Genomic DNA, 22,227 nt, shown 5'->3' on the forward strand with positions numbered 1-22,227 from the left:
ACCCACCCACCTTTCACTGCCTGCTCCCCAGTTTGACAGGCACAAATATTGACAAGGCTGTGCTCTTCTGGAACATCAGATATGTGGAATTGTGCAATATATGCTTCGTGTCTGCCTTCTGTAACCCAACACAAGGTCTGTGATTCATCTATATTCTTGCACATTCCAATGATTTGCTTTTTTCTATGAACTATAGAGAAATCTTATGCAAATATATAATAATTTATTTATCCACTACTTGTTGCTGGAGCATTTGAGCTGTTCCAAGTTATCGATTATTAGTAATAATTCTTCTGAACTGTTTTGTTTAAGTCTTTTGGTGGACACTTGTTTCTCTTGGGTCTATAACTAATAGTGAAATAATTGTTTAACTTTATAATAACTATCACATGGACTTCCAAAGTACTATTTTGTAATACTCAATAGCATACAAGACTTTCAGTTGCTGTGCATCCTTGCCAATACACAGTATTGTAATCAGCCTCAATAATTTTTAGCAGACATTCTCCAAATGCTTAACATATTTGTAGCTGATCATACTGGATAAACCAGGATTCTTTGAATTACAAATGTTAGAAATCCAGGTCAAAATAATGTCAGCAAAAGCAGGAACTATGGGTTCATTACACTAGGAAGGCTTGGAGATATGTTGGCGCTTCCCAACTTTCTCATGTTCTGGCAGAGAGAAAATGGTTTGTGTAAGAGTCCACAGGGGGATCTCAAATGGTTGCAACTGGAGGCAGTCTTCCCACCGCAGCCCAGACCGGCTGCCAAGCTGGAGGAACTGGTTTCTCAGGAAAATTAATTTCCTGAGAAATTGGTGCCCTGGTTAGAAAGCTCTGAGATAGGTAACAGGTAGCACAGAAAGGGATTGCTATGGGAACCAGGCCAATAGATTAGAACTGGGGTTCAGCAGTACCAGAACTACTCACTTCCTACTGGTTCACCTCTCATCTCTTTTTATCTCTTATTTTGTCCCTACCCCTTCACAGAGAGCCACCCCAAATCCTTAGCCACTGCCAACTTCATATCCAAAGAATGGCAAGTGTATGAGCATCTGAGAGCTTCTGTAACAAATACCAGAGACTGGGTGGCTTAAAAAAATTAAAAAAACAGATATTTAGTCTCTAATTCTCGAGGTTAGAAGTCTGAGGTCAAGTTGTCCACAGGAACATGCAGTCTGAAGGCTGTAGGAGAGACTCTGACCCATGTTTTTCTCTTAGCTTCTGGTGTTGCCAGAAAACCTTGCTGTTCCTTAGCATTTAGGCTTCACTTGGCTTATAGTATCACATCAATCAATCTCTGCTTCCATCCTCACATGGCATCTTCCTCATGTGTCTCTATGTCCCTTTGCAACTTCTTATATAAGATGCTAGTCATATTAGAATAGGGCCCATCTTAATTGTGTTAGTCAGTTTTGCAATACTATAATGAAATACCTTGAGAAATAAACTTATTAAGAGAAAAGGTTTATTCTGGTTCACAGTTCTGGAGGTTCCAGTTCAAGATGAGCCATCCCGACATTTTTGGGCCTCTGCAGAAGGTATTTGTGGCAATATGTGGCAGAACAACCTGCTTAGATCAAAGTCAGGAAAGAGAGAAGAGACCAGGAGAGGAAAAGACCAGGATCCCACAATCCCCTTTGAGAACATACCCACAATGACCTAAGGACCTCACTCTAGGTTCCACCTACTAAAAGTTCCCACCGTCTCTCAATAGTACCATCCTGGAGACCAGGCCTTCACCACATGGACTTTTAGGAGACACTATCTATATTTAAACCATAGCACAAGTTACATATGAGCTCATGTTAAAGAGATGATATGTGCAAAGACTCTATTTTCAGATGAGGTCATATACACAGGTACAAGGGATTAGAATTTCAACATATCTTAGGAGAGCACAATTTAACTTACAACAGGAGGGTTACTCTTCCTCTCCAATTCCTGACACTAGACAAGGTCTGACTCTGGTCATGTGTCCAGTCCTTTAACTTATTGCCATGTCCCATAGATGGTTAGGTTGGGTCACACCATCAATTCTATTGTGAAGCTAGAAGAGAAGTGAGTGGCAGTGAGCAATATTTTGACTGACACATATTCAAAAATCATGTGGAGTAGAGAAGGAATTCCCCAAAGGAACCAAAAGTAGTATAACCAGAGTAAGCTAAGCAGACAAAAAAAGCATCTGCCACAGTTCATTCTAATCCATAGTTAAATTGTTCAGTTTTCTTGTGTTATATTTATTATGAACTCATTTCCAGGGTTCACCAAGAATTTATGTTGGGTATAATTGTGTGGATTTTTTTTTTAATATTTTTAAGTTGTATATGGACACAGTACCTTTATTTTATTTATCAGTCATTATGTGGTGCTGAGGATCAAACCCAGGGCCTCACACATACTAGGCAAGCACTCTACCACTGATCTACAACCCCAGCCCTAACTGTGTGGATATTTTAATGAGATTATTTTTTTAAATTAAACACCCCAAATTACTGGCAACTTTACAACCTTCCTGGGATAAAATTGTCAGGCCTGTGCAAGGTTTCCTGTCTGCTAAGAGAATCTCATCAATAATGCCTTCATCTCTGCATGAAAGGCAGTGTAGGTACATTTCAAAGAATGTTTTTGGAACAATTATGAACTTAGATATGTATCAAATCATTACAAATAGTTACTCTGAGGAGTAGGCTTGGTGGCTGGGGACTGCTAAGGGCGCACCATGTCTCCTCAAAATTCCTGGGTTGAAGCCTCAGGCCCCCAGTACGTCGGAAAGTGACTATATTTGAAGATAGGCCCTTCAAGAGGTAATTAAGATAAAATGTAGTCGTGTTGGAGGGCCGGGCCCTTGCCCAATGTGACTGGTGTTCTTACAAAAAGAAACCAGGACACAGACAGGCCCAGACCAACTGAGGACAGAGAGAGAAGAAGCCTGTCCAGGAGCCAAGGAGAGATGCCCCAGAAGAAACCCACCTGCTGACACGCTGATCTTGAACTTCTAGAGCCAGAATTGTGAGGAAATGAACTTCTGTTGTTTAAGCATCCCGTCGGTGGCTTAAAAACTTCTTTGTGTCAGGCTGAGCAGACAAATACAGGGACTTATTAGCAACACAGGATTAAGGCCGAGGTGATGGACCCAAGTGAAACACTGCTGCCCCTGCCCAGGCTCGGGCTGTTCCCTCAGGGGCAGCTTCCCTGCATTTGGGGCATGGACCACCAGCCCCCTTCAGAGGTGGGTCCAGATTAGTCGACGCACATGAGTGAGGCCCAGCCTCTGTGGGCATAAGTGTTTCTGGGAACAGGTTCATGAACTAATCTGGGTGAGTGAGACTTGGAAACACATTTGCTCAAGGCTTCTGGGAAAGAAACTTCCCTGCTCTTCTGAGAAAACCACTCGGAGAGACCTCTTCCTCTTTATAGGATGTGGAAGGGGAAGCAGGTAGCCCTGGGTCTACTAGCAATCATCCTTGGTCATGGGTTGAGAGAGCATAACCAAGAAGAAATGGTCTCACAGAAAGCAGAGTGTGGAGAGAGGAAAAGGATCTTTGAGGGCATTATTGAGTGTGTATTAAATTTAGATGTCTTTGCAGTTTTGTGGGCAAATAAATGCCTTTTCTTACTTCAATTTGGTACTATAACTAAAACATCCTACTGTAGTCATTCAAAATTCAAATCTTTTTAAAAACATATACATGATATTTTATAATTTTAGAAAAACAACTAAAAGCAAACAATAGCATGAAAGCCCAAGGATTTATTTTGAAAAATCCCATAGTAAGAACATCTAAAAAAAAAAAAAAAATAGAAGGAACCCTGTATGGAGCCTCTTCTAGAAACCAAATAAAATCATTACAAGCAGTTACACTGCACAGTTATTCTTTACACAGTATTGTATGACAGGCTCTGTACTAAGCATGTTATATTCCGTACCTCATTTAATCCATACAACCATTCCATGAAGAGACAATCTGTAAATATTCCATTTTACAGAGGAGGAAACAAAGATTCCAAGAGTTTAAATAATCTGTTCAGTGTCGCACAGCATGAAAAGGGCTAAATGAAGACTGAGTCCTGTTCATGTTGGTCCAGAGTCCCCACTCTGAACCAGTCTAAGCATGTAGCAAACATAATCCTAATCCTCACACAGCCTTGCAAGGTAAGGCTGATACCAGATGAGAACATTGATACCTACAGAAAGTAAGAAGAGGCGGGAGGTCCCACAGCTACCTATTGTGCACAAAGGTGAACTGCAGGGCACGGGGTATTACATTCTAGAGATGAATAGGCAAGATGATGGATGTATGAAAGACCCGCCAAAAGCTGGTACTCAAAAGGGCCGTATGATTTCTAGTTCATTCATTTCCCTTTGTACTTAGAGAACTAAGACCCAAAGAAGCTTTGGATCTTGTCCAAGGCAAAACAGCAAAGGGACAACAAGGACGTGGGTCTGCTGTCAACTGGAGCTATTTTCAAACACTGCGTTTGATGAACGGCATGTGTAGGGTGCCTGCCAAATACGCTCAATCTGGGAACGTCTCAATGCCGTACGTTCAGCGTTCCGTCTGTTCATCTGGCAATAGGTCCTCATCTTTCCCATAGGATCAACCCCTCCCGTTCTGCATGCAGCCTTGGAAGGACCGGCAAGGCCTGCCTCCCCTGGACATGTGACCTGAGCTACCACCATCAGACTCTCTCTGGGGAGAATTTGAACTTTGGCTGTGGTTTATTTTGACAATAAATTTCGCCTTTCCCTTAAAGAATGTGGAGTCGATGTCTAGGGCTCACAACTTAAAACCCTTTTTCAATAAGGCTTTTTCAGTTACACATGTTAGAAAACTTATGAAAAACATGCTTAAGCAAGAGAGAGAGAGGGAGAGAGAGAGAGAAAGAGAGAGAGAGAGAGAGAGAGAGAGAGAGAGAGAGAGAGAGAGAGAGAGAGAGAGAGAGAGAGAGAGAGAGAGAGAAATTTAATGCCTTAGTTGAGGATCTGCAAATTACTGGTCCTGGACCAAATCCTGCCCACTGCCTGCTTGTAAATAGTTGACTGCTCATAGCCACGCCCATTCGTTTCTGACCGGCCAAAGGCTGGGTACTCCAATGGGAAATGAGTAGCTACCATCCAGAGCTTTGCAGGACGAGCGTGGCAATCCCTGACTTAGATGAAAAGCCAGGTGCAGGCGGATCACCAGGCTCATGACATTCTAAAACTTCCCCGCTTTCCTCCATGTGTGATCCTAGGGCTGTCCCCTGTGGTAGCAAAGGACTGAAACAACTCAAAAACAACATCCTCCCAGCTTCATCCCCTCCCCAGGCAAACAAAAGTCCTGGGTCAGAGCCCCACTGGCCACAATCAGCCTTTTGCTGCAGACAGTAACATAGTATTTGCTGGTCGGTTAAAGCGAATCAGACTTGCCCCAGGACCTGAGAGTAGAGGAGACCAGTGCTTTGCTGGGGTGGAGCTGGAGGGATCCCTGCTTGCTATACGTGCTGAATTGAGTATAAATGCAACTCCCATGGCTGATTTCAAATAAGCCACATAATGTCACTGAATGCAAAGTTGGGAGTAGATGCACAGGAGAACACTGTATACAGTATTTTCACCATAAAAAATACAATAGGCAAAATAACCCCAACCAAGCAGCTAATACCAAAATACTGCAAAAAAAATAGGGAACAATTAGCTTTCAATATTTATTAGTTTGGGTCTTAGTATGTTAATTGTACATTTATATAATTTAATTTTTAATAACTCAGTTTGACAACCCAGTCGTATTTAACAGTTGGCCCTCCTGTGCTTCATCCAGCACAGCACTGAGTTAAACCCAAACCATTATGAGGAATTCTTTTACCAGAATAAAAATAAATCAACATTAAATGGTAAAATAAAAACAACTCCACCATGAACACTAGAGAACACTGATAAGCCTTGGAATATAGGACACAGCATGTGGTTTTATGGAAATCAAATATTTATACCAGGGAATGAATCCAACGGTGATGCGACACAGGACCTGGGGCCCTGTGCTCTTGTACAACCTGAGCGGTATCCCTCGAGGACCTCCCGGAAGCACTGGCTATGTGCTCATTTAAGGTGTGTACCCAGTAGTAGGTAAAGTAACATCGCCTCATACAGACAACGGTGCCCGATGGCTCCATAGAAGGAAATCAGCCTAGTTAGAGGGCCAAGCACCAAAGAAATTAAAGGGCATAATCCCATGGAAATGCAGAAGGTAGTAAATGCTGTTCCTCTGGAACATGATTCATTGATAAAACAAATGGTCTCTGGAAACATCAGTAATAAGAAAATTGATAAATGCCTGGGATGTGTCCAGTGCTTGGCAGCTCTTGAAGGAGTGTTCTATGCAGCATGTGACTTTGACGTGAGTGTTCACTCTGGAACATACTCTCTCTGTCTTACAAACGAGAAGATAGAAATGCTACATGTTATAGCAGGGAACGGACTGAGCTGCACCTATGATTCTGGTTTTCTGACACTAAATTCTTTCTACTCTGTGAGCTCTAATCCCACAAGTGATGTGCTTTGTTCTTGGATGTGTCCACATACCCACAGATTAAAGCTATACCAAAGGAAAAGTACTCACATAGTAAAATGTGCTTCTATTTAGGTATTTATTTTCATGGCTAATGAATCCATAAATGGAATTTTGCATTAACTAGGCCTATTGGTGCCCAAAGGGGCATAGGTAAATTTGGCTTCTTATTTTGACTTGCAGAGAAGGAGATGCAACACTCTTAGATATAAGTAATGGGTTCAGAGTTCAGATTCTAGAGACAGACTGCCTGGATTTGAAGTCCTGCTCTGTCACTGCTAGCTGGGTGATATTGGACAAATGGCTCCTCTGAGTTTCCTCATTTGTAAAATGGGGATATTGATGGTTCTTAATTGATGAGGTTACTTAAAGAGTAATTGGAATTCATGAACAATACCTAGAACAGTGATGATAACTAGTAAGCCCAGAACAGATGGTATGGTTACTACTTTCATCATAATCAATATCAGGATCATTACTTTGCATAAATATGAGCTTCATATTTATGAAATCAAACATTAGATGAAAATACTGCAGATTTGTTTATTCCTGTTAGGGTATTTCATAGTAAAAACATTATTCATTCATTCATTTTTATATTATCCAAAGTTTTTCTGAAAATATTCTCTCGTCATTCCTCTAAAAAGGAGAGAACTAGAATCATTTACACGTTTGTAAGAGAAGCAATCTGAGACCAGGAAATTCTGGGTAACTTAATGGCTAGGCACTGGAGCCACACAGTCCAGCCAGGTCACCTGAGCCCAGCAGTGACTTCAGGAAACTGCACTTCGTTGGCCTTTGGCTCCTAAGTCATCAGCTGCTCTTGGTACACGAACCCTCCCTGATGGTCCACGCTTCCTTGCCAGGTATAATGGCCACTGTTTGGTGCTTCCCCAGCATCAGTACCCTTCCTGGTATTGGAGAAGCCATGCAGTTGGGGCAGCGCTGACTCTACACCCAGCTCCCCTTGGACTCTGAGCTGTCCAGTACAATTAACCTACCTCAGACTCTCAGCTATATGATTGGATAAAGCATTGTCACATGACTCAATTTGGGCCAATGAGATGTTGTGAATCCTAGATCTTTAGCAGGAAATACTACAAAAGATTCCTCCTCTTCCTGTGGACATTGTGGGATGAGAAGCACAGCTGCTTCATCAACTGCCCTCCTCAGAGGGGAGCTGGGAGCTGTGGAGGGATGGGGATACCTCAGATGAAGAAGCAAAGGATGAAGTCAACGGTGGTAAAGGCGCCAGAGGGAAGAAAAGAGGAAAGAAAACCCCAGTTCCTGGGGACATCTCTGCCAGCACCCACTTTAAATCTTTCAGTCACATGAGTCAAAAGCTTCCTTTGGTTGTTGAAGTCTTCACATTGGGTTTTCAGCCAGTTGCAAGAGTTCTGTGCGATATAATGAGCCTCCTACTATGACCTAAACAGAAACTTCCAAGACAAGGAGCGCTGTAGGCTGGACCAGTTTCATTTCACACACTTGACATGGAATGTATCCTCTCCACAGGGCTTTCTCTGCTTCTGTTCCCTTCATTGTCTTTCATAGAGTACCTATCCAAGAGGTAATAGCCCATTTTATTCCCCATCAGGAGGGGAAAATGGTAGATATGAAGTGTCTCTATTATCCAAAAAGACCTTTGCTATATGATTTAGATCATTAAAACCTTAACTAGTAAAAATAAAATGGGAAAAGTCAAGGAAACTAGCTCTCATAGGGCCACGCCCCCATGAACACCTTTCTTTGCTGTATTTGAGCTTCTGACATTAGCCATGTTTCTGAAAAAACCTTCTCTTCTGTTTTCCTACCCGTCTCTTGTGCTTATCCTGGGATCCACCCCTTCTCAATTCCCCTTCACTTTCCAGAAATCCAGGACCCCTCCCTGGCTACACTTCAAGCTGTTCAAACCCACATTTCACTAATCCACCTAACCTCTCCCCTGAAATCCTGTCCCGGGCTGACTTATGCCCAGCAAAATCTCCCCTCTGCTCTGTCTTCCGCACCATGTCCTCACTTTCTGTTAAATGTTAGGTGAACAAACAGATGCAAACGAACCATACCCCAGTGCTCACAGCCAGCAACTGCTTCACACATCCCTCCCCCCAGGTGTGCTGACGACAAACGCAAATGAAAATGGTGGAGTTTATGGATTCCCCAAATCTCAGGATGGGAAAAAAATTAGCCAACGAATCCAATGGTTCTCAAATACTGGTGGGAAGTATTACAAACTGCGTGATATAAACAGTACCAAAGAATTTACTTAAATCACTGACTTGAAAGCAAAGATAGCTAGGTGGAATTGTATTAAAATCAGGGACTTCAGCTTACCAGAAAACCCTTGTCACAGCTAAAGTTCTCATTTCCAGACTGGAGAAAGAGCTTCTGTAACTCATTAAGACTCGCACCCATATAGGCGTGAGACAAAAGAGGTTATCAGTGGCTAACGAGCATGTGAGAAAGTGCACGAACTCATTACTCACTAGGAAGAGGCCCTTTGCACCACCAGAAACCAGAATGGTGAACACCTGGGACCCTCATGACACCGCTCATGGACATGCAAATAGACGTTGCCATTTTGGAAAACTAGTGTCTACAAAGTATACAAACCCTAAAGCTGAACATGCACGAACTACAAACCAGCAGACCCACTCCTACACAGATTATGGGATGAGTCAAAAAAACTCTGACTATAGACCCAATTTGGGGAAAGTTGTAAATCTATACGAAAAGTGATAAAGCCTAAAGAGGTTTTGAACCTTCCTTAAACTGCCCATAGACTACAGTATAAAGATACCCCAACTCTACCATTTAGTATATGATAAACAGCTTATAGAATGAAGTTCATTTGATCCTAACCATTCTATGAAACAGGCTCTATCATCCCAATTTTACAAATGGACTCAGAGCGGGAGAATGACTTGGCCCAGGTGACACAGCTAAATCAAGAGAGAGCCGTGGTTTCAACCTGCCCCCAGTTGGTTCCCATACTCTTCTCCATTCTATAATATATCTCCAACTGGCTGCCTTCATTAAGGCAGCGAGCCCTGTGGTGAAGGAGAAGAGCAAAAAGGTATGAAGGTACCCTACACCCCAACTTCCCATGCGCCTATTTCACCCATCGACCCCGATGTCAGTCCGCTTCTGGAAAGTGGTTTTGGTCTTCCCCTCTCCAGTTTCCCACTCAGAGCCTTGGTCTAGATTAGGACTCAGCAATCTACAGCCCATGAGCCAAGTTTGGTTCATCACCTGTTTCTACAAAGTTTTATTGAAACCCATTTGTGTACATATCCTCTGTAGCTGCTTTTGCCTCACAAGGACAGAACTCAGTAGTTGCAACACAAACTCTATAACTAAATGGGGTGGCTAAAAGATTTATTAGCTGGCCCTTTGTGGAAGAGTTTGCCAATCCTGGCAAAATCTACACTAACACACTTTCCTTATAGTCAATCCCCCATAGTGACCAGGAGGAGATTGATTTTGTCATGTCCTAGTTCTGAACAACAAGCCTCCTGATCTCTCAGGCACTATTGGAAAAGAGAGGCATCTGGCCGCTCTAGATTCTGGAAAATTCTGAGGGGTCCCAAAGCTGCTTTCTCCTGTCGGGCTCACCGCCTTCCTCCCAGAAGGACTTGTCTTGAGCAAGACAACTACTGCCATCTCTGTGAACTGCATTTATGCCTAATTACTGCACAGCACAGAACTGATTTTGTATATCTTTTACAATGTCACATTAAATTTGTTGCAAGCTTTATTGGATCCCAGCACTAAACTCTGCTCATGCATATTCTCTCTTCATAACTAGTTGCTTGTGGAATATGACCAATTGCTCACAGTTTACACAAAATCAAAGGGAACACTGAGCAGGAGTGCTGGGCTATGAGCTCATACTCCAAATTAATTCTGAGTGTGTCGTGGATGAAAGAAAACCCACTACAAAGCTAACAGCCAGAAAAGAAGTTGAGATTTCTTAAACTAAATATCAAGAGAGAACTATTAGTAAGTTTATGGATTGTGTAGTAGTTCTAGACTTCTAAAGCCAAAGCTATTAGCTTAAATTAAATAATTTCTGCCTTGACTAAAGCCTTCATTAAAATAATACTAGAATTTGCTGAATACATCTGAGTTTTGAAAACTTGAATTTTATACCAGGAATGAAGAAATATTTACTTTCATATCCTAATAGTTCAACTCAAAACACAAGCTTTTAAGCAGAGCTAAGGTTTTCTGAAGTCTTCAATTGGATCATGCTCTATTTACATGCACTGTCTCATTTAATTTTCCTACAAGCCATAAATAAGTACTATTATTATCCCCATTTTATGATGGAGGAAATCAACACTTAAAGTGATAGAGCTGGTTGCAAAAGTTCCCAACACCATCTCCAGCCCTAATTCTTCATTCCTTTGTAACCCATGCTGCCTTATATTCACATCATAAAAAGTTGCCAATGCCCATTTTCTACCAGCAGAAATTCTATTTACGTGAGGGATTGGGATGCTTATTTATTCACAAAGCGGGCATTACAAACCTACTGTATGCCAGGCACTGCTCTGTTTCCTGGACATGATTTCACTTTGTCTTCCAAGTAACTTAATAACAGTACTATTCTTTTTTTTTTTTTTTTTTTTTTTTTTTTGTATGACTGATCTGAGACTCAGAGAGGTATAATCACTTACCTGAGGTCAGTAAATAATAGCAGGCGCTTAGGGTGTCGACACAGTGCTTCGAGGCCTTCGAGGCCTCCAGGGCACCCCCCTAGGCATCGACAAACCTTGTCTCTGTTGGGCTGCGGAAGGTTCATGGAGCAAGACTGTGCTCAGCGCTGGGGCAGGGCCAGCAGCTCAGCTGACTCCAGCAGCTGGTGTGGGGAAAGGCGTGGAGGGAAACCCTCAGCCACAGCCAAGTGGGGCTTTGGAGAGAAGGAATGCTGAGAGACACTTAAGCTGTTCACAGTGGAGTGCGGTGCACCTGTGAGCACCTGCAAGAGCCTGCAGTATACACCCGCTTGGCCCGGTCCTCACAACTCCCCAGAATGACGCAGGCCAAGTCGGTTTTGCCCGTGGAAGTACAAGATTCTTTGAGGGTGACTTTTAGTGAGCTGCCCTAGATCTGGACAGCTAGCTGTGAGGCAAAACCAGACTGCTCGGGTGGGTGCAGGAGCCCAGGCCTGGGTGACCTGCTGGCCTCTTGTCTAAGTTCCATGAGTAATTTACTGAGAATTAACTTCAGCTCCTTCATGCCAACCACTTGATTCCACTGAATTAAATACTCTTTAGTACTAGGTAACTTAAAAAACAAACAAAAAAGACTCTTTACTGGTTATTTGAGACCAAACTTCTGTACTTCTTACTATGAACAGGGAATTTACCTATATGAGCTCATCCAATCCTCACAATCTTGATGGAAAGCAGTTATAATCACCATTTTACAGAAAAGAAATTGAAACATAGGGAAGGTAAGTGACTAGGTCACAACCACACAGTTGGACTCAGCCTTCATGTCCATCCACATATGGACTACCAAAGAAAATGTGGTTTATCTACACAGTGGAATATTATTTAGCCATGAAAAAGAATGAAAGCATATCATTTGCAGGAAAATAGGTGGTACTGGAGATTGTCATGCTAAGCAAGATAAGTCAGTATCAACAAGATAAGTACCATACATTCTCTCTCATATGTGGAATCTAAAAAAAAAAAGAAAAAAAAGTAGAAGGGGCACTCTTAGAGAAAAGTGACTGGGGGAGAGCGAGGGGCAGAAGAGGGAAACAGGGAGGGTGGCTCGGGTCAGAGTACCTTATGTGCCTGCCTGAATTGTCACAATGAATCCCATTGTTTTTTATAATTAATGTGCACTAATATTGTAATTTTGAAAAATCTTATCCTTCTCCTCCGAAAGGAAACCACGCTGCTTATAAGAAGCACAGCGGGCCTTGAACTCAGGGAACACGGCTTTGCGGGGGGGCCACAGTCTGCACCTCAACCCTAGCCTGTCCGGTGCATGCTGTGGCTGTGGAGTGGACAGAGGAGAACTCGGCACGGCTGTAACCACAGCATCCTCCCCTCCCCGCCTCCCCCACTCAGTCTTCTTCCTCGAGGCAGATCTAACTGACAAGGGAGATGAGGTCAATGGCACTGTGTTTGCTGCTGGACCCCTATTCTGAGAGGTCTTTGGACTTTCTCCTCCTCCTCCTCTCCTTTTTTTTTTTTTTTTTTTTTTTTTAACTGGATCTCGCTGTGTGGCCCAGGCTGGCCTTGAACTCCTGGGCCGAAGCAACCCTCCTGCCTCAGCTTCCCAGGTAGCTGGGACTAAGGTGCACAGCACACACCCAGATTTTATAACCAACATTTTCAAAACTTGACAAACTCCCCTTGAACTCCTTGAACCCTGAATGCTGGTGCAGCCTGAACCTTTCTTTCTCAAACAGTAAACACATAAGAGTCGTAAGAGTGGGGAATCCCCCCAAAATCTGGCTGATACAGCTTTACTCTTTCTTGTCCCAAGCAAGACACAGTCATCACAAGTGGAATTCCAAGTAAATTGCTTGATCAAGTTGCAGTCTGGGTCCATGGCCTCTTTCCACAAGGCAGAGAGACTGAGAACCAGCAATTTGGTGTGGTTGGGGTTGGGAGGAGGTTTCTGCTCTTAGGAAGATCATTAACTTTTAGAGCCATTTTCTCAACGGCCTTAAGCCGTTTGCCTAGCAATTTTGCAAGGAATAAACACTGACAGGGTGATCTGTGAGCACAGCTGCGCACCAACATCTGGCACGGCCTCTGGAATCCCAGAGGACACGTCTGCCAGCAGAAAAGCACCTCTGGAGATCCCCACACTGAGTCCCAAGAGGCTGAAATGGAAATGCGCTCTTAGGTCAGCCGGGGCGTCAGCAAGGCCGGGTGGGCCTGCTCCTGTGGAGAGACCGTAGACTTGGTTCATCCTAAGTACAAAGAGTCAGGCTCTGTGATTTGGACCACAAAGATTACTACTCAAGTAGTAAAGTAAGCACTAAAAGCCACTGAGCATCTATAGTGGACCCGACATGTCCTGTGCACTGGGGTGCACTTCCTCACAGAGAGGAGCTGGGTAGCAGTGTCACTCCCGTGTTACGAATGAGGAAACCAGCTTGGAGGAGATGCATTAGGTCCTCAAGCCCACGGGGCCAGCCAGCGGCAGAGCCAGGGCTTGAGGTGACTTGGGGGTCCATGCTTGTACTCATAGCCCTTAGCTTACCCATAGCTTCCCAAGTGGGTGGCAATAAAGGGACTGGCTGGGCGGATCACATGGCAGCTGACTGGCTCAGACCTCAGTGGCATCTTTCCAAGCCCCTTCTTGGTGTCAAGCCCACTTGCCGAGTGTGATGTGGTGAGCCTTCCGTCAGTGTGTGCAGCGGATGGAGATGGCGGTCTCCACCTGCAGACAGAGCACCCCACCTCTGGACTCCCGTTTGCACCCTCCTGTCTTCCTCTGCCCCTTCCTTCTCCTTTTTCCCATGTCACCATAAAAGACATCCGGGTAACTCTGGGCATGAGGAGCAAAGCAACTATTTTTTAAGTCCTCCCTCTGTCTTCCCTCTTTGAGTCTTTTTCTAGATCTCTAGATATATGCAGCAACATATTTGCATGTTTCCAGAAAAAGGTTTTCAGTCAAAAACCTCCCTCCCTCTCAGGCCCCATCCACCTCGTTTGCACCCTCGAGCCCTATGAGCATTTTAGGGTGACTCATTCCAGACTCTGTGTGTGCGTGGGACAGCCTCTCCCCTCACTCCTGCACATTTTCCTGGGGCTCTTTCCATGTCAATTCTCAGGTCAATGTGCCCTGCCGTGGTAGCACCCAAGAGGACATGGGCAGGGCACCACAGTACCACGTACAATGAGACGTACCACGTACAATGAGACGTACCACCACAGTACCACGTACAGCATCTTCATTCTCTTTTTTCATGGCTGCATGGTATTCCAGTTTATGGATGTACCATCATTTATTTCACCTTTCCCTTATTCCTGAACATTCAGATGACTTCCAGTCATTTACTATTCTTGATAGTTTGTCTTCTTACGTCTATATCTCAATTGATTGGAAAATGGAGAGAAGGAGGGAAATGGATGGGCGTTCATCACTATCCACCACTAAAAGCTACCAGGAGAGACCACCATGTCCATTTTCACCCAGAGGCCCCATTTCTCCCCAGCCCAGAAAAAAAGCAAAATCCTGAAGGAGGTGATCTGTACATAGAACCCTGCCCTAGAGTTTTCCTAAAAGTGATAAATCCTTCCTAGATCTTTTATTTTAACTTCAGGGGATTCACTAAGGTAATATAAAGTTCCACCCAGCATAGTCTACCACTTCAAGAGGGGACCAAGCAGAGAGACTTTTGCTTCTCTGGCTGGGCCCACGTGGGGCTAAGCAACAGCCTCTCCACTAAGATACTTCCCAGCCCTGCCCCGCCCCATCCGAGCGGGCCATGCATGACTAAAGTGGTGAAAAGTTCTTCTCGGTATTAGAGACATCGCCAAAGAGGGGTGTGGGTTTCTTTTCCTACCTCTTTAAGGTTTGCACTAAGAGAAATGCCAAGCAGCCCCACCTGAGGCTGAGACTAGCCCTAAACAAAACGAGAGTCAGGAAACTCTTAACACACTTCAACCCGTCCTGACATCCGGGCCTTGGCTAAACTCGGTTCCTGCCTTTGAAGCTCTCTCCTCCTTCCCTTTCTCACTGTACGTGGTACTGTTGGTGCCCTGCCCATATTCTCTTTGGTGGTACCACGGCAGGGCACATCGACCTGTCTTTCAATGACCAGCGCCTGGATCTCATCGCCTAAGAGCTCTCTTTGACTCCCAGTGTCCACTCTGCCCATGCTCAGTGCAAGCCGGAAGTACCCAGTGATTAACCCATCACTACTACCACCTTAGCAGCCTTCAACCAAGGGCTGGCCAAAGCTGGTATAAATAAATAACCTGCCTCCATGGCCATGGGGCAAGGGGTGTTGTATATCGCCTTCCAGAGTCCCCAGCAGAACTGGGCACGTTTGGGGAACTTGCTTGGTAATATGGTGTCACCAATCGATCTTCCCTTGCCTACTCATGCTTCTCCTCTCCTCTCCTGGGGCCTCCTTCAACAAAGAAATACCATCATTATGTATATAATTTTAATGTACTGATAAAATATGGAAAAATAAAGAGACAGACAGAAAGAAAAACAGATACAAATCTAACATAGGGAATCTATTCCTGGAATTCATTGGTTTACCTCAAAGGAATTATTTGATCATCACCTTGAAGCATCAGTGACAAAAGAGAATGGATTCTGAAGAGGAGGTGAGAAGATCTGCAAGGGGTGGACTGCCGTGGGCTCTCTCAGTACCTTGCCCTTCTCCCTCAGGCTTTCCATACCAGGACCTTGCTTCCTCTGAGGGCATTCCCTGGCCACCAGGGCGCATTCTGCCCCTGCCGATGGAAGAACAGAAAAGCCAGGGGATTAGGGCCCCTGGAAGCATTCTCCACCTGTGATGAAGGAAGTTGGTGTATAAATACTACAGCTCCTTTTCTTCTGGGCTGAGATGACGCTGGGGTTCATCTTCCATGCTGGTTCCCAGGGATCCCTAGGAGGATTTAACCACAGTCACCCATAGGAGTGGCGATTTTCTTGACAACACAACTTTTATCCGCTAGTTTCCCTCGCCTACCTCACTTCCCTACGCTTATAACCTTCCAAATAAATTGCTTGCACTTGTATCTTTGTCTCAGGGTCTGCCCCCGGGGAAAACCTAACCAGAGCACTTCAGTCCGTCCCTATGCGTGCTCTCTGGGTTGACACTGATGGGCCTGTTCTTATTAAAGTATAGCTGGCTCCTAAGACCCAGGGGAATGAGTTGAAAAGAAGGAAGACTCTTAGGAGTGGTTCTGATGGAGTGGGCTGGACACATAGGAGCCCTTTACAGATATGCCGCCAAGTTAGGATCAAAGGCAGAATCTATTTTTGTAACAACTGCTGGCACTTATTTTCCTACCGTCAGAGAGACATGTACACTGATAACACCCTGGAGGAGAGAGGATTTGGGGCAGGTGTGCAGCACGTAAGAATGAAGAAGTCCAGCATCGTGTGGGCCCCAGGTTGATGATGTGCATCTTGGGAGGACGCAGACTTCCAGATCAGGGTGGTAAACTGCTCTGCTCAATTAGCAACATGGTGTCAAATACCGCCATGCTCCTAAAGGTGATCATGGATGATGGTAGACATGGCAGAACTGAAGAGATGACGGTATTGTAATTGAAAGCTGACGTGTTGAGTGCGGTTGAGGCTCCTCGACCTGATTTTATACTTCAAAGCGCACCCAAACATATACACCTAAAATCTTCAATTGTGACTTTCAGCGTACAGTCAGTGAGGGAGCTGGGGAGAAAGGAGACAAGGAAACCGGGAGGGAGGCTTGGACACCACACGCCACTGTCACCACCATCTACAATTGTAGAGCGGCTTCACTGTATCAGTGATTTTCAAACCGGTCTGCAGGGAACCCTAAGGGCTCTGATAGGAAGTTGGAGGTTCAGCCCCGAATTAAAAACTTGATACCAAAGGATGAAGGTTTAAACTGACTGTCGGATTCAGTTACTAGCTCTATATATTGGCTTTGTCTGGAAAGAAATGCCATCCGCTAAATGCACAGTTTGATAACCAACATGTACATGATCATTTTATTCTTAGAACCAACCCTCCGTTTGCAGGTGAGCAAGGTGAGGTTCAAAGAGATTAAATGACTTGCCCAAAGTCACAGACCAAACACCAGCAGAACTATGTTACGGACCTGTGGTCCAGCCCACATCATATCCGGCACTCTTTCCTCCACATTCCACTGCATTTCAGTACTGATGATGAAACTCAGGGTGTAGCAATTTCTTGGCCATGAAGTTTGTTTTGGTGCTAATGGGTTAGAGAACTGTTTATAGACAGTTCCTAGAATTTGGGTTGTTTCAAGAAACTCACTAAAACATCTCCAGTTCATTTCCTCCCTGAGCTGTGCTCCACACTTGCTGTTCCAGAAGCTACTTTAATAGGACATGTTCTCACCGTTTATCCTACATGTCCACACTACCAATATCCTTTGGACAATGCCGCAAAATATTTTTGCAAGGCTGCTGCAAAAGTAAAACTTGTGACATAAAACACAGGGACAAGCCAAACCGTGTCAGCGATATGCAGAGCCTCTGCTAGAGTCATAGCTACTCTTGTTCCATTGGCCAAAGCAAGTCACCATCCACTCTGCCCCAAAGGGGAAGGAGGTGAGCAAAGATTTGCCCTGTGATCCTCCAGTCTATTGGGTCTGCTGGGAATGACCTTCTTGTGAAGAGCGGTCCAGCACATCTTTCCCAAGTTCTTCAAGTCTAAAATGAGGTTCTATTTACAAGTCAGTCCTGCAAGGTGCCAAAAAGAGCTCACCCCAAAGGGACTTCGCTCGAGGGGAATGTAGGAGTGGAGTAGTTAATTTTTTAAAACTGATGTCAGTATGCCTTAAAAAATACCAACTCCACTCCTAATGATGTGTTCGAGTCCAGCCTTCAGACACACCCCCCCAAGCTTCATAAAGAGAAGGTGGGACCTGCAGATGAGAAAGGGCAGGCGTGGGTGATGTGCAAGCTCCGCGCTCAATAATCAACTTGTAGCACCGGGGTCAACAGGATGCCGGAAGTGCAGCCACCAGTACAGACCGGGGAGTTTGGCCGAGTATGTTGGGTCTCTCTGGACGCTGGACACCATTGGTTTCTTCACCCAACTCCTCAACATCCATTTTTCTTTCTCCCTTCCAAATAGAATCCCAGTTTTGCCCAGGGAGCTCCCTTCTTCAGGGGACAATGGTCCAGCACAAACCTCAGAGACAGGCCTCATTGGCCTGGAGCTGATTCCATTCTGCCAGTCAGTGGTTGGTTCCCAAGTTGTTAAGTGTCCTAGCGTGGGCCAGTCAGACTCGCAGTGTGTCCATGGGAAATGTCTGCCCGAACAGGGGGAAGAGACCTCCCCAAACCATTTCCTCACTCCAGAGAGACACCATCCCATACGCCCCCACCCCCAGGGTCTTGCCATGTTTTCCTGTTCCTGCTAGAACTCTATTGCTGTCTGAGAAGGAAAGTAACAGGGAGACGGCGGAGTAGACAGATGGAAAGAAATGGCATCTGAGGAACGAGTTGAGCTTCTGAAACAGCCTGCCCTGAAGCTTGCCCTAACGGTGTCCTCACTTTTACATGAGATGGTAAAACACCCTTGTTTGCCATGATTGACTTCTTGGAGATACCTCCCTCAGCCACTTACCAGCAGAACGTCTTTGGGTAAGTCACTTAATTTCTTTAACTCCATTTTGGCACCAGTCTCTATGTCAGAAAGATGTTGGGACCATGCAGGAAGCATTTGCCAACTTGTGGGGTCTGACAGCTGGTCAGGGTGCAATTACTCACAGGTATGATTTTTCTTCCAGTGGTTTTGGACCTAGGTTGATAACTGCCCTTCCCCTATGTTTAATTCTGTTGCCCCCTGGATGTTTCTTCGAGAAGTTTGCAACAAATTATTAACAGGAAGGGCCCATCTTTGTTGAAGGTGCACTAATAAGTAAAGGGTCTCCTGTGCGAACCCCTAAGGCTTTGAGAGTTGGGAGCCTCAAGGGGAAGACAGATGAGGGGGTGCTTGTATTTTTAAAATATGACACTTACTACATATTCTTTTTTAGTATTATGAGAAAATACAAACAAGTGTACCAGAAAAGGAAATGCAAATTCACACCTGATTTCATGATCCATAGAAACTACTGTGAATTCTACTGTGCATGTTCTCCCAACTTTTGTTTTCTTTTGTTTTGACTGTGACTATTTTAAGAAGGAAAAGGAGAGAGAAAAACAGGTCCCTTCATGCACAGCATCAGAAGGAGGGTGAATTGGTAAAGCTTTTTTTAATTTTTATTTTTTTATTTTTGAAGGCAACTTTGTAGGATCTTTGAACAGGATACCTGTTGTTAGGGTTAGCAATTCTGCTTCTAGGAAGTCATGCCCTGGAGACAATAACAAGGATTGTGGGCATGTCTGTACAGTTTGCATAGTGCAGGGTACCGTCCGACCCACTTCATGTCTATCCTTCATGCATTCCTCAAAGTAACCTCATTTTTTTTTAAATAACAGCATTTTCAAGATCTAATTCACATACTCTCTCAATCTGTTTTAGCTACTATAACAAATACCATAAAACAAATGACTTGTACACAACAAATATTCAGTTCTTATGGTTTTGGAATCTAGGAAATCCTAGATCAAAGGTCTGGAAGTCTCAGTGACTCACTGTCTGGTGAGGACCCACTTTCTGGTTCATGAATGGTGCCACTTTGCTGTGTCCTCACGTGGCAGAGGGGACAAGAAAACTGACTGAACCTCTTTTCAAGGGCGCCAATACCATTCACGGGGGCTACACCATCATGCCCTAGTCCCTCCCACTGTCCCGCTTTCTAACGCTGTCACATTGGTGATTAGGTTTCAACATGCGAATCTGGGGTCAGCGGCACAAGCATTCAGACCCTAGCACCTATCATAAAATGCAACTGTTAAGGCACACAGTGCAATGTCTTTAAGCATATTCTGATATGACCACTCATCACCACGGTTATTTTTTAGAACATTTCTATCACCCCAAGAAAAATACTGTACCCATAAATAGTCACTCCTTATTTTCTCCCTGACCCAGAAGATTCTGGCAACTACTTATCTACTTTCTATCCTTGTACATTTGCCTCATTTGAACACTTCACATAAATGGATGTGTGTGTGTGTGTGTGTGTGTGTACACATACATACACACATAGTCTTTTCTGACTGGCTTCTTTCACTTAACATAATGTTTTCAAGGATCATCCTTCCTATGGCATCTGTCATTACTGCCTGTCCCTTAAAGGTTGAACAGTATTCTGATGTATGGACATACCACATCTTGCTCATTCATTCATTAGGATGATGGACATTTGGATTATTTTCATCTTTTGGTTGTTTACATAAGGTTGCCATGAACATTCCTGAATTAATTTTTGAATGGACATATATTTTCTTCTGTCTTGGGACTACACCTAGGAGTGAAATTGCAGGGTTAAATTTTAACTCTCCATTCAACCTTTTGAGGAAACACCAGACTGATTTTTCAAAGTGACAGCACATTTCACAGTCCCACCATCAGAGTACAAAGTTTTCAATTCCTCCATATCCCCATCAACGTTTATTATTCATTTTATTGCTTTATTATATCTATCCCAGAGGGTGTGAAGTGCTATGTCATTGTGGTTTTGATTTGCATTTCCCCTCATGGCTACAGAGAAGAGGTGGTGGTATCACTTCCAAGGTACAGATGAGGAAACTGTGGTACAGAAAAGATATTAATTTACACATCGTGACTTGGTAATTTGTACAGACTAGTGTGTACAACAGTGTATGTGGAAGGAAGTTGCTGCAGACTGTTGGTGAAAATAAAAACTAGAACTGCATATTTCCCAGCAGGACGTTATCCCTGCAGAGGACTACCCTCGAAGAATAGGGAAGGTCTGAGCATTCTGACATGAAATGAACTACAAAACACTGTTGGTGAAAAAGACACAGAATCACATGTGCAGCATGAACCTGTTTGTGCTTATAGATGATGGATGGATGGATAGATAGATAGATAGATAGATAGACAGATAGATATGTACTCACCAAACTGCTCACACACTATGCCTTAAAATGTAAATTTCAGGAGAGCAACGACTTTTGTCATTGTATGTATGACTTTATCACCAACCCCTCACAGAGAATGTAGCACATAAGAGCAGCTGAATAAATATCTGTTGTTCAGTGAAAAATTCCTTTAGAGAGAGGAATGGAAGACAGAAGAATATGCAAAAGAACCCATGTTTCACTCTGAAGATCCAGGTCTTCCATGCATGAAATCATGCTGTAATGTAATCATTTCTGACACAGAAAAAAAAATATTATTCAGGAATTCTTGGGGCCTTTAGCAAGAAAAAGGTGAGATCCCTGGGGAGTTGGTATGAAGCTGAAAAGTGGCCTCCATGACTTCCAAGGATGCTGTGAGGACGTTCTGAGGCTCTAGGGTTCCTCATTTTGAGTGGGTCCCTGGCTCCCTGCCCAGCTCCATCTCTGGAGTTTGGTTACCGGGAAGAGCAGACAGGACCACTTCTGCTGCTGGGTACGCCCACCTGATCGATAAAGCACTCTCCCAGCAAACAGGAATCCAATGTCAAGATGCCAGCAGTGAATCTTGTTTTCACGCCTGAGAAGGTCTTAAAACATCAATAAGTATTAGCAGGACACAGCCATGCATTTTTCTTTCTATCGTTTTTCAATATTTGTTTAATTTTTCATCCTAGATGAGTCCTCTGAGAAGGCCCAAGGATCAAGGGCTTCTGGTGAAACAGACAGGTGTACAGTCATCACATTCTGGGCTCCGGGTATGCTTGGTGGGTTGGCAGACAGTTAGGAGACGGGGCAGGGACCAAGGTTTGACTATGTTTTCCCTGTCAACTGAGGGTACGGCAATGACCTACATATTATAGCAGTTTCAGATTACAAGATTCAAACAGTGAAAACAACCTGTCTTTTCTGCTAAAAGAAGCTGACAATTGAACCTGGTATGGGTTCAATTTTACCTGTTGA

General features: G+C 44.1%; 1 protein-coding gene across 3 annotated transcripts in view; it reads right to left on the reverse strand.

Annotated features, from left to right (window-relative positions):
• Window positions 1-22,227, reverse strand: part of LOC306640269 (proline-rich protein 5-like) — a 185,983-nt gene that overhangs the window by 161,034 nt on the left and 2,722 nt on the right. For 2 of the 3 annotated variants that reach the window (XM_079104411.1, XM_079104410.1), the window contains exon 1: window positions 2,976-3,220. The exons of the other annotated variant lie outside the window; for it this stretch is intronic. The gene's annotated coding sequence lies outside the window, so the exon portion shown is untranslated. Of the gene's footprint in view, window positions 1-2,975; window positions 3,221-22,227 lie in introns of those variants that run through there. 3 annotated transcript variants of the gene reach the window in all.

Source organism: Sciurus vulgaris (genome assembly GCF_902686455.1).
Source record: "Sciurus vulgaris genome assembly, chromosome: 11".
NCBI lineage: Eukaryota > Metazoa > Chordata > Mammalia > Rodentia > Sciuridae > Sciurus > Sciurus vulgaris.